The sequence below is a fragment of the Octopus bimaculoides genome, chromosome 1, assembly GCF_001194135.2.
Source record: "Octopus bimaculoides isolate UCB-OBI-ISO-001 chromosome 1, ASM119413v2, whole genome shotgun sequence".
In the NCBI taxonomy this organism is placed as follows: Eukaryota; Metazoa; Mollusca; class Cephalopoda; order Octopoda; family Octopodidae; genus Octopus; species Octopus bimaculoides.
In genome coordinates, this window is record NC_068981.1 from 177913471 (window position 1) to 177929553 (window position 16083).

A 16083-nucleotide genomic window follows, 5' to 3' on the forward strand; every position below is an offset into this window, starting at 1 on the left:
ATATATATAAGTTAAACTTAGAATAATAATGTACTGATTTCTTCACTATCCTTGTCGATTCTTACTAACCTAAAAATAAGTTTCTATCAGCACCAACATGACCACAACCATAGTTATCCAAAACATGAAGCAGATCCATTTTCATTATTATTGTTAGGTGTGTATCATTTGATTTTGGTTCTAGTAATGCCAACTGTTATGTGGAGCATCATGTATTAATATAACCAGTTCATACTACAAAGTGATCTTCACCAGTAGAGGCACCATCTGAAAGCATGTAGCAAGTAAAAAAAAAAAAAAAAAAAAAAAAACCCCAGAGAACTAAGTAGAAACTGTAAAACAAGCAGTAGTAAAAAGAGACAGGCAAGGAAAAGAAGCTAACGAGAAAGGGAGTATAATGGAAAACTGATCTTGATTATGGAAGAACATAACATACAGATGAATTGAAAAGTTAGAGATCAATAAAAAGGAGCTAGTATGCATGTATTTGTGTGTCTATATAATATAAAATTACAAAGCTAAAGAGAGAGTAATGCAAGTCAAAAACAGTGTTGGTGTTCAGTGTGTGTTGTGACCTTGCAAACAATAAAAATGCTAGGCATGGATGAATACCTGTAAAGGCTGCCCAGGCCACGTATAGATGTACTAAGAGGTTTATAAGATTGTTAATACATTCAGTGGGCAGATTAAGATCTACAGAAATGCTGATTCCCATTCTCAGTCAACTTTCTTTTAGTCATCCTGCCATTAGAAACACTATTATAGTATTCTTTGTACTCATTCTGTCTGCTTCCCATTGTAGTTGAAATTGCTACAGTCCAACATGAAGAAAGAATCAGTTGGGATCCCAGAAATGGATAAAGGGAACATTGCTGTAGATAGGCAATGCATCAGGGAGTGCAGGTATATAGAATAAACAAACTTTCAATTGATGCAGCCCAAGCCTAGGAGCTTTGGATTTATACATGTTTTAACTTTGATTTAGGCAAATTAATCAATGCACTTTGATAACGGAATGTATAGCATTCTAGGTGTACTGCACAAAAATCATAGACCATGATAAACACATCAGAGATATGTGATGTCTAGCAGTAAAAGCAAATGCCTTCAAACAGCAAATATATGGGCAGTGCAAACTTAAAGTTTAATATAATTGGGGTATATAAATCTCTCTCTTTCTTTCTTTCTCTCTCTCTCATACACACTTTGCTTTTACCCTGTTTTCCCCATACTGAAGCTCATCAGTGATACATTGCAAAATAATTTTTACCATGATGTCATAATAAAAAGCATTTATATTCTGCTATAAATACTCGTTACATTTAAACAAAATAGTGTGTGGTCATTAGAACTCTTTGGAAACAGCAGGAAGATATTTTGCCACTGGTTAATCTAAACTGTCATAAGAAACTGGACTTGCTTGTTTCTTACAGCATTTGGGTAATCCTTAGATGAATTTTCCAAACAGTTGCTCATCTAAGTAGTGGCCGTACATGACAACTTTACTTCAGTAACCATGCTTTCAGTCATAATTGGTTACAATAAATGATAGCTGCTTCTACACACAGAACAAGTGCAAAGAATGTCATGCAAAGTCAACTGAAAGAATATACGTTCCTTTAAAAACAATATTTATAATTGCTTATGTGTCTATGTATACATATCTATGTGTGAGAATTCGTTTTTTAGTTTTTACTTTTTGTCAGTCTTACTGTAATGGGAAGTCCAGTAAAAGTAACAGTTAAGACTTCTAGTTACCACTAATACTACCCCACCTCTAGCATAGCATAGCATACTTTTAGACATGATATACATACTCTCCTTAGAGTTTTCTCAAAGTAACTTGTCCTAGATTTACACCCATCCACTCACCTCCAAAACATCCCAAATTCTGGGTATTAGAATTTTATCTGGGTGATGGAAGAGGAGGGAAGAAAGGGAAGGGGAAATGGAGATGGTGGTGTGTAAGTGAGGGAGGGGAGCTAAACACAAACTTGATGCCTATAAAGATGATGGTGAATGCTTGAGAAAGGAAAGGAAAACGAGGGAAACTGGGGGGAAATTAATGAGTCGATAGATATGATACAAAGTTTAAGGAACAAAGAAGCATATTTTAGTTCTCAAGGAAATAAGAAGGCACTGACAGATAGAAACAAGGGAGAAGTAATCTGAAGCTGCTACTAGGATACACTAATGCAGATTTACCAGAATGGACACTGGTGGAAAGGTGTATTGAAAGCATCAAGAAAGAAATATATAAGAAGCTGTGTCTATGAAAGGGAGGCTGTTAAGTTTTGAGATAGGTGGGATACGAGAACTAAGACTTAGTGAGCCATCATCATCGGTGATATCAGAGAAGGGCTGTGTTTATTTTCCTAAACCCTTAGAATGTAGGTAAACTCCTGCCAAGCTGCATCTGTGACCTAGTTTCAATTTTCAGTTGGCAGTATTTCACTTCACTGGTTGATATTTCAATTTTAGAGTAAGATTTACAATCACAACTTCACAATTCCCTGCCCCTAAGCTTTAAATAAGGTCATTTATTGATTTCTTAAAAATGTCATTTGTAGGGAAGCAGTTCAGTCATCTGACTCAATCGTAATATATAAGTAATATTTATTCAACTGACCACCAGAGGTGTCAAATACAAAATTGATACCAGTGAGATGTGATCTCAGATTTACCTTGTATTGTCAACTATTATGGCCAATCCAGTTTTAAGAACATAAAAAAATGGGACAAGGGATACCAGTTCAGTGGTTAACAATTAATATTTGATATTTATTGGTAACCAATTAAATAAAATTAAATACCACAAAAAAAACAAAAAAACAAAAACTGTCTGATCACTGGACAAGTCTTGTCAAAAATATACTCTTTGGCTCCTAAATTCATGAAATGTCAGTTCCCTCTTTGATCACATGCTAATCAATACTACAGAGCAATACTAGAATGTTGCTCACATCAATTCATGGTCAACTACATTTAAGAGCGACCAAAGAGTATTATGAACACCTACTTCGAGCGGGTATCCAAATCAAGTATCTGATGGTGAGTGTATGTTGGTCTACACAAGAAATTAACAGTGTTACAAGATATCAAATACAGAGTACAGAATATCACCTATCCAACACAATGTTTATCACAGTGTCAAAGCTAACAACTGCATTCATATAAAAGGGCTCACAGAAAAGTGTTATTCTTGAACTATGGAAAAAACTGAATCCCACTTTGTAGATAAGTATTTGAAAGATCTAGAAATAAAAATCAGAATTTTAGATCTTCATTTTACAAATTTAATTGGATCTCTGAGTTATATCACAAAAACATTAGTATAAAATAAAAGTTAAGTTGCACAAGTTAACATTAATTATTTAATTATTAACAATTTCTCTTGAACATGTCTATAAAAGAGAAAAGGCCATTTATGTTTATGTCTATAAGCACAAAGGTTGTATGGTTAAAGTGCTGGATTACTGAGAACACCTTGACATATGATCAAATTTTACTATAACCATGTGTTGTGCTCCTATGCAAGATCCCAAACATCAGTTGGTCTAATTTACTTGAATGAAAGACAAACTGAAAACAACTGAATAGTTTGTAGTAAGAAAGGTGCCTAGCTGTAAAAACAATTGTGGTAGCAAATAAACCTTTCTACTCATGCAGATCTAAAGATTTTCATCTTTACTATGTTAAATCTATGCAATAAAGATGTAATAACTGATTGTATGTGACCAAATATAACTTTGATACAATACCTCAATTTATGATGCATTTGCCACCCATATCAAATATCAGTTTCATGATCAATTTTCCTATAAAGCTATAAGCTTAACTTTTCTCAAAGTATGCTAATAGAGCTAAGACATAAATAACAAGAACAGTTACTAAGTCATTGTTAAATAACTATTTGATAAATTGTAATATGGTTTCAATGTTCATAAATCTAGTTTGAATTTTTTTTATTATATAGCAATAAGAGAAGCGTCCTATGCCTACAATGGGACATTATATATATATATATACATACATACACATACAATATTATTAAATATATACATATATATATATATATATATATATATATACATACACAGAAAGTTCCAGGTTTAGATGAAATATTTAGTATACTAGTTAGTGCATGAGACATTGCATTGAAATGACAGATTGTAATTTAACCCTGATTAAACACGTCTTTGGTCAAACTAATCCCTCCAAACAAAACAATCATGTATGCATCATTATTCAAAGTGTTGTTCTGTTCCCAAACAGTAGAAAGTGCATTAATTTGTTTGGATGATGGTGATATACAAATGAAGGCACATGGCTTAGTTGTAAATTCAATTCTAAGAGGTGTGTTCTGTCCTTGAGCAAGACACTTTATTTCATGTAGGGCCAGCCTTGTCACACCCTATGTCATGCTGCATCTCCCTGAGAACTATGTTAAGGGTACACATGTGTGGCTTGCTCAGTCACTTGCATGTTAATTTCATGAGTAGGCTATTATGTTGATTGAATCAACTGGAACCCTCATTGTAACTGACAGAGCACCAGTAGGGTGTGATGATATACAACTTGCTAGTTCAGAAGAACAGAAATCCTTAGCGTAGCAACAGGAGGAGCAATGTTTTGATGTCCGAATGGTTTTAGAATGTTAATATGTGAAAGACTGCCAATCAGTTCAATGCTGGATGTATTTTTTAATGCACTGTGGGTTTGCAATTGTACCTTGTAAGGTTAGTATATATAGGAGCATTCAGTTGGTTACAACGACAAGGGTCCCAGGTGATACAATCAACGGAACAGCTTGCTCATGAAATTAATGTGCAAGTGGCTAAGCAACCCATAAACACGTGTGCCCCTAACGTAGTTCTCAGGGAGAATCAGCATGACATAGGGTGTGACAAGGCTGGCCCTTTGAAATACAGGTACAACTCATTTTTACCAGCTGAGTGGACTGGAGCAAAGTGAAATAAAGTGTCTTGCTCAAGGACATAAGGTTAGTAAATGTTCAATGAATCAATAAAAGGCTATGTTGGAGTTAGACTAACTACCGCAAGACAGGTAATATAAATATAATTGCTCCAGTTCATATAGTTGTATTTTAATGCTATAATCTCTGTACTAAGGCTTAATTCAATACAAAAGTGTTTATTTTAATGGTTAAAAATTTAGTAGAGATGTTAGAACATTGGATAGAACACCTTATGTTATTTATTCTGGCCCTGTGTGTTTTAGAGTTCAAATCCTGGTGAGGGTAACTTTGCCCTTCATCTTTCAGGGTCATTAAATAAAGAACCAGTTCAAAGCAGCAAATAGATATGTTATAGGTATCTGTATCTATTATGTGTATTCTGAGTTCAAATTCTACTCCCTGTCACAAGAATATATATATATATATATATATATATATATATATATATGGTCCTTCAAGATCCAGCAGAAATGGTTGTAGTTTGGTAAGACTTTAAGCATGTAGTCATGTATTTTAGTGTCTCACCCTCAATGACAACATACCAGTTGGCAGGAAAGAATGCAGAGGGACCATCTTCTCTTCAGGTTTCATTATTTTATATCACAATTGATGGACAATTTTGTTGATGGATACAGGTCTCCACTGTGTCTTTGATAGCAAAAGTAACAATGGAGCTTCTGCAACTTGATGCAGAATAAGTGTTGCAAGACACTTCTATCAAAAGGCGTTGTTGTCGTTGTCAATCTTTATATTGATGTTTACATCCTACAGTGTAAGTGACACAAACAAATGGTGGGCTTCTGCACAGTTTCCAACTGCAAAATTCTAAAAACAAGATATTAGTCAAGGTGCTATATGGTGTGTGATCAAACTTGGAATCACATGTTATAAAATGAACTTCTAAATCAAATTGCCACATATGCACACAAGTACTATTTATTATTATACATTATTATAATTTTTTTTCTTTACTTATGTTTAAACACATGAAGGTACATGGCTGTGCACTGTGTTCTTGAGCAAAGCACTTCATTTCAAGTTGCTCCAGTCAACTCAGCTGTAAATGGCTAACCTTGTGATTGACTGCTGTTCAATTCAGGGGTAATGTTTGCCTATGTAGCCAGTGGCATCATCTGAATGTTATAACAATGCAAAACGCAATGTGATAACCTGGTTGATACTGTTATATCGCGATGTTTGAACACAGATATTTCAACATATAAAATATAATTGCAAACAAACAGTCGTCACTCTTTACATATTCTAAATAATCTCTTATGAGTGGACAAAGGGTTCACCCTTCTTGTGCAGAGAAGCAATGTAATCAATAGAATCAACTACAAAATCTTACTGGTACTCATTTCTAAAAAAAAAAACATGAAAAAGTAATAAACAAAGTTAACTATAATGAAATTTGAACTCAGAATTATGAGACACTGCATGTATATATACACACATGCACTACAAAGCATCATATTCTGCATGTAAATATATTATTTAGTTTGATAATTTGATGGGAAATACTATAACTAGCATTTTGTACATAGCATAATGTGCAATAGGGGTATCTCATGAGATTCAGCATACAACATTAATTAGAGTATATTTCAGAATCTTTTTTGCTTTGTAATTCTTACATATGGCAGGAAATAAACTATATAATAAATTAAGGAAGTGTCATAAATAGGATTAAATATATTAATATCAATCTCTTAATTAGTAAAATTTGTCTATATGACACCTTGTTTCCATTCTGATACGCTAATGTCAGGCAGGTGTTAGTAAAAGCATTACAAATTTCCTTCATTATAAACAGAGGCGTGCCTTTTATATTCAACAAAACAGTGTCAGATATGTCTCTAAAGTAACAAATGATGTCAAGTGGAGACAGTGAAGAGTTCCTGGAGCAGTTGTTCAACTTGCTAAAATGGGTTTTGACTGTTTTTGATGCAGGAGCTATGTTTTAAGTCATAATCACAAGGAAAAAACACAAAAGAAATGATCCATAACTAAAAAGCTGCATGAAATAAGATTTGCTACAATTAACTCAATAAAGCTGACCTTTTGGGTGAAAACTAATTAGATAGCTTTTGTAAGCATTCATCAGATGAGCCATTTATTCTTGATAACCAGAGAGCATATGAATCCTTGAATCATAGTGGATTAAGTACAACACAACAAGCTGAAAGTTTGGTATTTTTTGATGTACCCAAAACAGTTGACTCTCACATGGCCCATCCAATTTAACTGAAAATAGGTATTATAAGGAGTAACAACTTGCCATTCTAATTAGGAGTAACCACTGCAGAGTGGACTAGTCGTTTATAAACTTAAATTTTAAGTTGAATTCCTTCCCTGAGTAGCAAGGAGGGGTCCAAAGTACTGAGTTATTCAAGACATACTCTATAAACATGGGTTGTGCATAATTCAAACAGATAAAGGAGCTAACCATGTAATTTACATGTAAAAAAACTTTTTTTTTCTTAAAGTCAAAACATTGCACTTATTCATGGAACAGATTATGTCTTGTATTTCAGTTCAAAATGAGCATTTCTTAATGTGCTAGGCCACAATACTTCCATTTCCAAAGTGAGCATTCTGATACACCTAATATCTTTCTACCTGATAGATGTTCTCATCGTTTTAAATCACTTTTCCATGATCAGATGGAGTTTACTGAGGCACATTTTCAACAGCTAGATGCCCTTCCTGTCACCAACCCTAATCTGTTTCCAAGTAAGGTAATATTCCCTCCTGGCTGGACAGGATTTTGCAGAATATTGGAAGCGAATGACACTGTTTATGATAGTGAAACTCATCTACAACACGCGATGTCAGGACAAGGAGAGACAAACATCCGCTAACATATGAGCATACATACATATAACATTCACACACACACACACACACCAGCTTTCAGTTTTCACCAGGGGCTATACTAGAAGACATTTAGCCAAGGTGCCACACAGTGGGACTGAATGCAAAACCATGTGACTCAGAAGCAAACTTTTACACCACATAGCAATGACTGTGCCATGTTTTGTGTATGAATAACTGAATGTGAAATAAGGTTTTCTACACACAAGCTATTACTTGTAATCTATAATCAGAACCAGGGTTTGGATCCAATGACAACTGGCAGAAATTCTTTTTGAACCATCGCGATCAATCAGCTAGGTGAATTAAGATGAAGTATAATAGTGTTCTGTCTCGAAACACAACACAATGCCTACTACAGTAAGGTTTTAACCGTTTTGTTACTGTATTTATTGACAACTGGCAGAAATTCTTTTTGAACCATCGTGATCAATCAGCTAGGTGAATTAAGATGAAGTATAATAGTGTTCTGTCTCGAAACACAACACAATGCCTACTACAGTAAGGTTTTAACCCTTTTGTTACTGTATTTATTTCGAGATGCTCTGTGTTTCTTTCAATTATTTTAAATATAACACAGAATTTAATAAAATAACTTAGTTATCATTAAGCTAGTGTTAACATAAATTTTGACTAAGGTTTGGTGGGAGATTTTAATTCAGAACTTTTGAAAACAAAACATTTGTACTACAGAGCTAGAGCCAGTTTCAGCCGGGTTGGTAACAAACTTGTGACTGAGAAGCAGGCATATCACTCATCCACCTTGCCTCTTAGCTGGCTTTGACAAAACATCATGAATACATTGTTGAAGACCTGTACAGATATCTAATACAATAGATTTGACTTAAGTCGTGTCAAACCTCACTGCAAATAATCCAAATCGGATATTTCCTTGGATGCTCATATGAACTCAATATGAATTCATCATAAAGAGCAGGCCTTTTATAATTGATTCTGTGTTTCTTGGGTCTTATATTCAGTTCATTACCAGCTGTCAAATGAAGTTGTTAAACCACATCTCTTTTTCTCGTTATACTCCATATGACAACTGAATTGTTCTAATAGAGGGTCACCTTAAACTATGAAGGAAAGACAGAAAAAAAAAATACCCCACTCAATCAACCCAATATAATATCATCACAAATTCTGAACTATTTATAATAAAGTAGATATTTCTTGTTACTTTTACAAAATATTCAGTAACTTTAATTCACTGGAAAACTTTTCTAACATTATATTCAAGCAGCTGAATTTAGAGACACACCATTATTTTTGAACCTATAACTCAACTTTACTTATGATTTGCACAAAAACAAAACTGAAGGTATTGTTGAGCAGAATATTACTTTGGCTCAAACATGTAGAGTATACACAGATAAAGCTTTGGGATTTAAGTGACTTGAAGAAATTCTACAAGTTTCAACTCGAAATCATTTTATTATGAAGCAAGAGTTACTACTATTCTCATAAGGATGCACAAACTAAGAAAATATATACCTCTTGTATTAGTTATTAAACAAGGATACTAATCTTATATTTTTATTCAGGCAGAATGGATTAATAAATATATAATGATTGGGAACTGTCATTGTATATGATATATATATATAACAATATCAATTGTATTTTTAAAAATTACTTTGAAATAATGAGAAAATGAAATCTGTTATAAGCTTGTCCCTTTAATACTTCCGGACTTTCTCATTCCTCCCCTCACATTCAGATAGTCATAATTTGAAATGGCCCTCCCACATATGCCTGATCCACTTAATGACCTGCAATATATGAAAATAAATCAATAAGCTTTAGGTTTCTTACAACTTGTTCCTCATATGGAGTACTTTCTAAACAGCACAAGTTTCACAGCAAACTTACAAAATAAACTTTAGCTCAAATGTTCACAACAAATTTTTCAGATAACTGTCATTCTACAATTCTCTAAACTACTACAGAAATTTGATACATACAGATTTCATTCATAAAATATAAAAACAGCACATTTTAGAATATATGAGAAGTACTGACCCTAATAAAGGTGTTAAACCCAAAGCTTATCACTGCTATTAGTTTTTGCTTTAATGAGCTTAATTAGCTAGATGCAAGCAATGATAAAATCCGATTTGTGTGTGTGTGTGTGTGTAAGAATGTGTAAATCAGGACTTAAAGCTGTTGTTGACATTTGGAGAGAAATTGAAGACAATATTTTTACCAGGGATTTTAAGGTTTAAACCCAATGTGATTCTGACTATGTTGGAGTAACTCTAGGTTCAGAAAACGACAGTTCAGTGAACTATTGCTAAACAGAAGATAACTTAGTTTGTTTTTAAATCTTGTGTCCAAGAAGTATATTATACAAAACATGTATGAACCAGACATGAAGGGCACATTAAAATATGTTCGGTTAATTCGAGTTCGAAAAATTGGAAGTTAATGCAACTATATGTTATAGAAAGACCAGAGGTTGATTGTGGCCTGTCTTGAAAAGCAAAATCTGGTATTGTAAGGGTAAGGAGCAGAGTGGCTATATCATGAAGATGGGCCAAAGATAAAAGGTTTTCAGTAGGGAGGGTCTATTATTAGTAAAGAGGTATTTTTTCGTTATCTTAATGTAAACAAAAATTACTCAAAGAAAGAATAAAAGAAACTAATTTGATAATGGCCAAATAAATATAAACTGTATCGGGTTTCAAATCTACAAAATTCTGGCTAATGGAATTTAACCGAAGTATGTAACTCGAAAGCAAAATAACTACAAAACTATGTACATAACCGCCAGTTTATTTAAGGATTAACTAGAAATAACCAGGAAGTAAATGGTGTAAACCTTAAGAAAACTTAGTCAAGCCGAAAACGCTAAGAGCAAAAGTGGCAAGTGAAGGGAGGTTACTAGGCAAAACTATGTAAGTTATGCTTGAGTAAAAAGGAAAAACCGGTGTTTTCAATGAACTGACATGCTCTAAAATTATTGAATATGTTAGACTAAGCTATCTTTACATGAAGACTTTTTAAAAACTTTCTTTTTAGCACATTCTAGTTTTTATTATTAAGGAAAAGTATCGGGTTAAACATCGGTTAACTCAACATACAAATGATTTCCGATTGATAAACAGCTAAGTCAATTAATTTTCAAGCATGAATTCAAATTCAGAGCAGTTCCTATTCCCAAGAAAGAACAGGAAATCTCACACTACATATATTTCTGATACATCTATTCTCTACCTGTTTTACTTTTGACAAATGATTTTTTTTTCATGTCCTCTGAACAGGCAACCAGTACAAATGGACCGCCAAACGAAACCTGCTGTATTCTATAGGATTCTTCTATTGAAACATCTAACCAATTTCATTATTCTGATTCCAAAGAGACAAACCTTACACAAGCATGTGTAAATGTGTCTGCATGAATCACCTCCTACTCAATCCTCTACATATTTTTACAATAAGGATGTAAATGTGACTAATGAAAAACTGTAACCAATTGAATCATATTTTTATATAGAAATCTAAAACAAACAAAATTTAAAAGAATGTTACACAAGTAATATGGGTGGTAAAATAGGATGAGGTATCCAAAAGATGTTTCGATATTCCGTAAATCAGAGTAAATAACGACTAATAATGAAACTTTTTGCATAAGCCCGTTATACACAATGTAATTTGAACAACACAATACGAGTAGAGTGAGAAAAGAAGACATGTTTGGTGTGTTGTAATAATCTAAACACTGGTCAAATACTCTATTTACTAGTATCTTGTTAACATTCATTTTTTAGATTAAGAAGCATGCTTTTCAGAAACCAGGAACAACCTAAAACTATTGTTAACTTTTCAAACAAGACAAACATAAGAGCTATTTAATAATGTTATGGCGCATAAAGAAATCGTTGTACAAGTCGTAGTTAGACTTTTTTTCTTTAAAAAATACAAAACAAAATTTACTTGATAATAAAATAGTGTACAACGATAGTGCTAATTTCAGATAGGTTTGCTTAATCGTATATAGACAAATAAGCCAAATAAGTTTTCCATTAAAAATGATATTCTATCTCCCACTCTTTTATGTGTATATATATGTGTATATATATATGTATATATATATATATATATATATACACACACAAACACGCGCGCGCAATATATATATATATATATATACTAGATTGAAAATATTCACAAAAAATACGAACTGCATCTACTATTAAAAACGACATATTTAATAATGAGAAAATATAAACTAATGAAATAATAATATATTAAAGAAGAAATGCGTAAACAATGAATGGCTCCAAATATTTCCGTGAAACAATTGATCGGTACCTTGGTATACTGTAACAGCTACTCTAAATATAATTTACCTGAGAATATTGTTTGAATAGATATTTTCCCTTTAAAATGAGGGAAAACATCGCTAAAAATCTTACAATATTAATTTGAATTATCAAATTTTCAAGAGTGAGTAAACAATGGATTGAAAGACAGAAAGAACAAAAGGAAAACGAATAAAGGAGTAACGGAGAAACAAGTTGGAACAACTAAAGAAAAACAGCCGTTATGTTCGGAATATTTGTGAATAAAAGTGAAAATATGACGACTGAAGAGATAATAGGCAAATTAATAAGTTTTTGCATTCAATTTATTCGATGACACGAAGATAGTATAAGAAAAGAATGAATGTTGGTTGTAAACAATGAATAAATAAGAATCACACTTCTCCATTCTATAAATTTTAACAATAAAAAGTTGTCAATGAACAAATTAAAAAATAACAGATGACAAAAGATGTATTATTCAATGAACGGTATTAAAGTGATGCAGACAATAGAACGAGGTTGATTTTTATTGCTTGTTAGTTTTGTTGTTGACGCTTGTTTTTTGTTTTTTTTGTTTGTTTGTTTTTTTGACAAATGGAATCATCAAATGAAACCTTTATTATATTAAATGAAGCAGTCTAAATACTTTAAAACTAGTACCATGAAAACAAACGTTCTTAAAAAGTTAAATGGGCTGGCTAATTTCATAGAAATGTGTAACATCTGACATAGGCTAAGCAAATTAGACAAGAGGGGGGAAATAATGTGATAAGACAGCTACAGTAGATAAAAATAATCAGCTATGTTCAGGGTTGACAACTAGTTTCTAGGTCAAATAAAAAGAAGTACGAAGAAAAATAGTTTTAATGGGGAAAAACAATCGAAATGCAAAATAGAAAAATACATAAACAGTTTATAACAATATCTTCGATGTTGGAGAGAAATATTGAGGACGTCTACAAGAAAACAGTAAATAACAATAAATAAATAAGGGGTATTCTAAAAGTGAGCGGAAGACGAATAGATCCATTAATCTAAATTAGTGAAGAGCGACGATTTGGAAATAAGATCGGATAAAATAAATATAAATTACTTAGCAATTAATAGCGTAAATATTAGTTGAGAAACTATCACAGATGCAAATGTTTAACACCCAGACACAAAATAAAACGAGTGAAATCATTGAAAACAATAACAAATGAAACTGGAAAAAATTAGCATCTAAGATTTCTCAATTTATAGAAATGTTTATAGAGTATATATGAGTACATATATATAACTTCTAGTTATCCCATCAAGTTTGTTGAGCTAATTACAATGTTGATTTGAGAAAATAAAAGAATTTAAATGGAACCAGAAAAAAAAAGAGAAAGAAAATACACAAGGAGTCCAATAAAAGAAAACAAATAAAGAATTGTGGGAAAAGGAGGCTTGGTGAAAAGTAAATAAAAAAGGGGAAATGATGAAAAGAAAGGCTCCATGACACGCAGGCGCAGAACACGGTTTCGAAGAAGCACATGTTTTCTGGCCAAGGAGGGGACGGAAGAGTCGTAACATCAGAAATCGATTAAGACTAACAAATATAAAATTCTGTGGATGAATAAATTTCAATGTAGAAGGAAATAGGAACAAACTAAGCTTTAACCAGAAAGAAATAAAAGCGATATTTTGTATGATTTCAACGGAAGAATAGTTGAAACAAAACCTGATAAGCATTTTCCCCAACTTCACACGATCCCGCTTATTCTAATATTTACATGACGAATACATATTATAAATTACATTTATTGCAATCTATATGCCTAAAAGTTATAAAGTTTAACAACTACAGATGAAAACATTAAATAAGGAAGAAAACTTTTACGGCAGCAGCTGTAACTTCGAATGCGACCTAACAAATGTATGTATGTATATATATATATATATATATATATATATACACACATGCCCCTTTGCTGTAAGATCATTAACCGGTATTCAGTGATCAGATAACGTGTTAAGAAAGGAAACATTAGGAAACCGATTTTAAACAAATGTGTAACTAATAGTGAAAAAAAAAAAGTCCTTACCACGTCGAAATCTTCATGATTGAAATTTGTTGTGAAGATCCCACCGTAAAATGTCTGTTGTTAGCTGAGTATTTTAAAGTTTCTTTTCTTTCCAAAAATCTTAAATATTAATCCGTTCTGTTGCTTGTTTGGGAAATAACATGCAAACACTGCTGTGTTGTATTAACCTTTTCAGGAGTGTTAAGATTATAAATACATGTAATAATAGATATACACGAGTTTGTTATATGTACATATAATAAATATTGATATGTGTGTTTATGAAAATATGTGAGCTATAATATATATAGGCTGTTTTGTCTATAGAAATATATATAAATACTTGATGTTGTTTCAAATAATTTTTTATAAATAAATATCAAAATATGTATATATAAGAGAGAGAGAGAGAGAGGGTGATAAAAAAAATATATATGAATATATATGTGTGTATATCACAAACAACACATACACACACACACACACACACAGAGAAATTGTAATATGATTACTACTCCTACTACTACTGTTATTGAAAGTGTTGCTGCTGTGAGGAGTAGTACTTGCGTATTGTAGTGTGGAGGAAGGGAGGGAGGGAAAATGAGAAAGCGAAGAAGGGAGGGGAAGGAGAAAAGAAGGAATGAACGAACGAACTAAGAGGAGACAGAGGAGGCCTTAGCACCTTCGCAACAATGCTATACAGCTTTGTTAATGGCTGATGTACTTCTTGGGTCGTCGCAAAATGCCCTATTCAGCACTTCCTACACAATAGTCAGTCGGTGCTGATGAATATTAATCAGGGCTAGGGCTGTGGCCCGAGAATGAGGATATGATAACAAGACAACTATAGCAGCGAGACACAGAGAGAGAGAGAGAAAGAAAGGAAGAGAGGCGGCGAAGATAGAGAGGGGGGGAACGACGGCAACAACGGGAGGAGGAGGAGGACGACGATGAAAACGTTAGCAGCAGCAGCAGCGGTGGAAGTGCTACATTAGTATGACTGGATAACTAGATTGTTTCTCTCTGGTGGTTAGAAGAATTAAAGCAAATATTTGAATAGATTGTGATCTAAGTATGTTAAGAGAAAGAAAAGGCATAACAAAAAAAAAAAAAAAAAAAAAAAAAAAAAAAAAAAGAAGACTACAATAAAGAGGAGAAAAATCAGGTAACAACTGCAGGTAAATGAGTAAATATAATGTCCCGAATATTAAACAATTAATGCAATGTCTGACAAAACAATTATAAAAATGGAAACAAAACAATAAAAATTATCTGCGGAAATATCTAGTTAGATGTAATTTTCAGTTTCTACAAAGGTCATGGATGAAAATTAAAAACAAAACAAAAAATAACTCAAGGAAAAAAATTAATAAAGTAAACAAAAACGGCGTAAACACGGGGAGAGTGTGTGGGGGTGGGGTTTGAACTTGGAGATGTTTGGAATTTTATTTTGAAAAGAAATAATGCCATTTGGAAAAGATAAGTGAAATAAATCAATGTTTGAATTAGGGAGTGGGAGAAACGAGCAGCAAATAAAATAGGCGGATGGTTGGAAAATACGAAGAAAGATTGCTGCTAGGGTAAATAAGTACTGTTTACAAACTAAGGACTATTTATAAGGTGAACGATTTTATAGAGCCAACGAGATAAGACAAGCCTAAACTTGTGGACAATTTTAACGTCTTGTCAGTTTTAATGGTAGAAAAAGGAAAGCCATTTTATACGTTGTTTTACGGGCTTTGCGCCATTAATACATATTGCTCTCTTTATTATTTTTTTTCGGTTTTAATATTTGAAATAAAAATAAACTTTAAAAACCTTAGAAGGTAGACGAGACATTTTTTTTTATTAGCAGTGTACGAGAAGAGGG

The 16083-nt window shown here is 32.7% G+C and overlaps 1 protein-coding gene across 8 annotated transcripts in view; it reads right to left on the reverse strand.

Moving 5' to 3' along the window:
- Window positions 1-15077, reverse strand: part of LOC106871676 (zinc finger MIZ domain-containing protein 1) — a 105771-nt gene extending 90694 nt beyond the window's left edge. The window contains exon 1 of one of the 8 annotated variants that reach the window (XM_052972871.1): window positions 14235-15077. The gene's annotated coding sequence lies outside the window, so the exon portion shown is untranslated. The remainder of the gene's footprint in view (window positions 1-14234) is intronic. The other 7 variants (XM_014918270.2, XM_014918268.2, XM_014918271.2 and 4 more) reach the window with 7 other exon arrangements.
- Between the last annotated feature and the right edge of the window lie 1006 nt (window positions 15078-16083).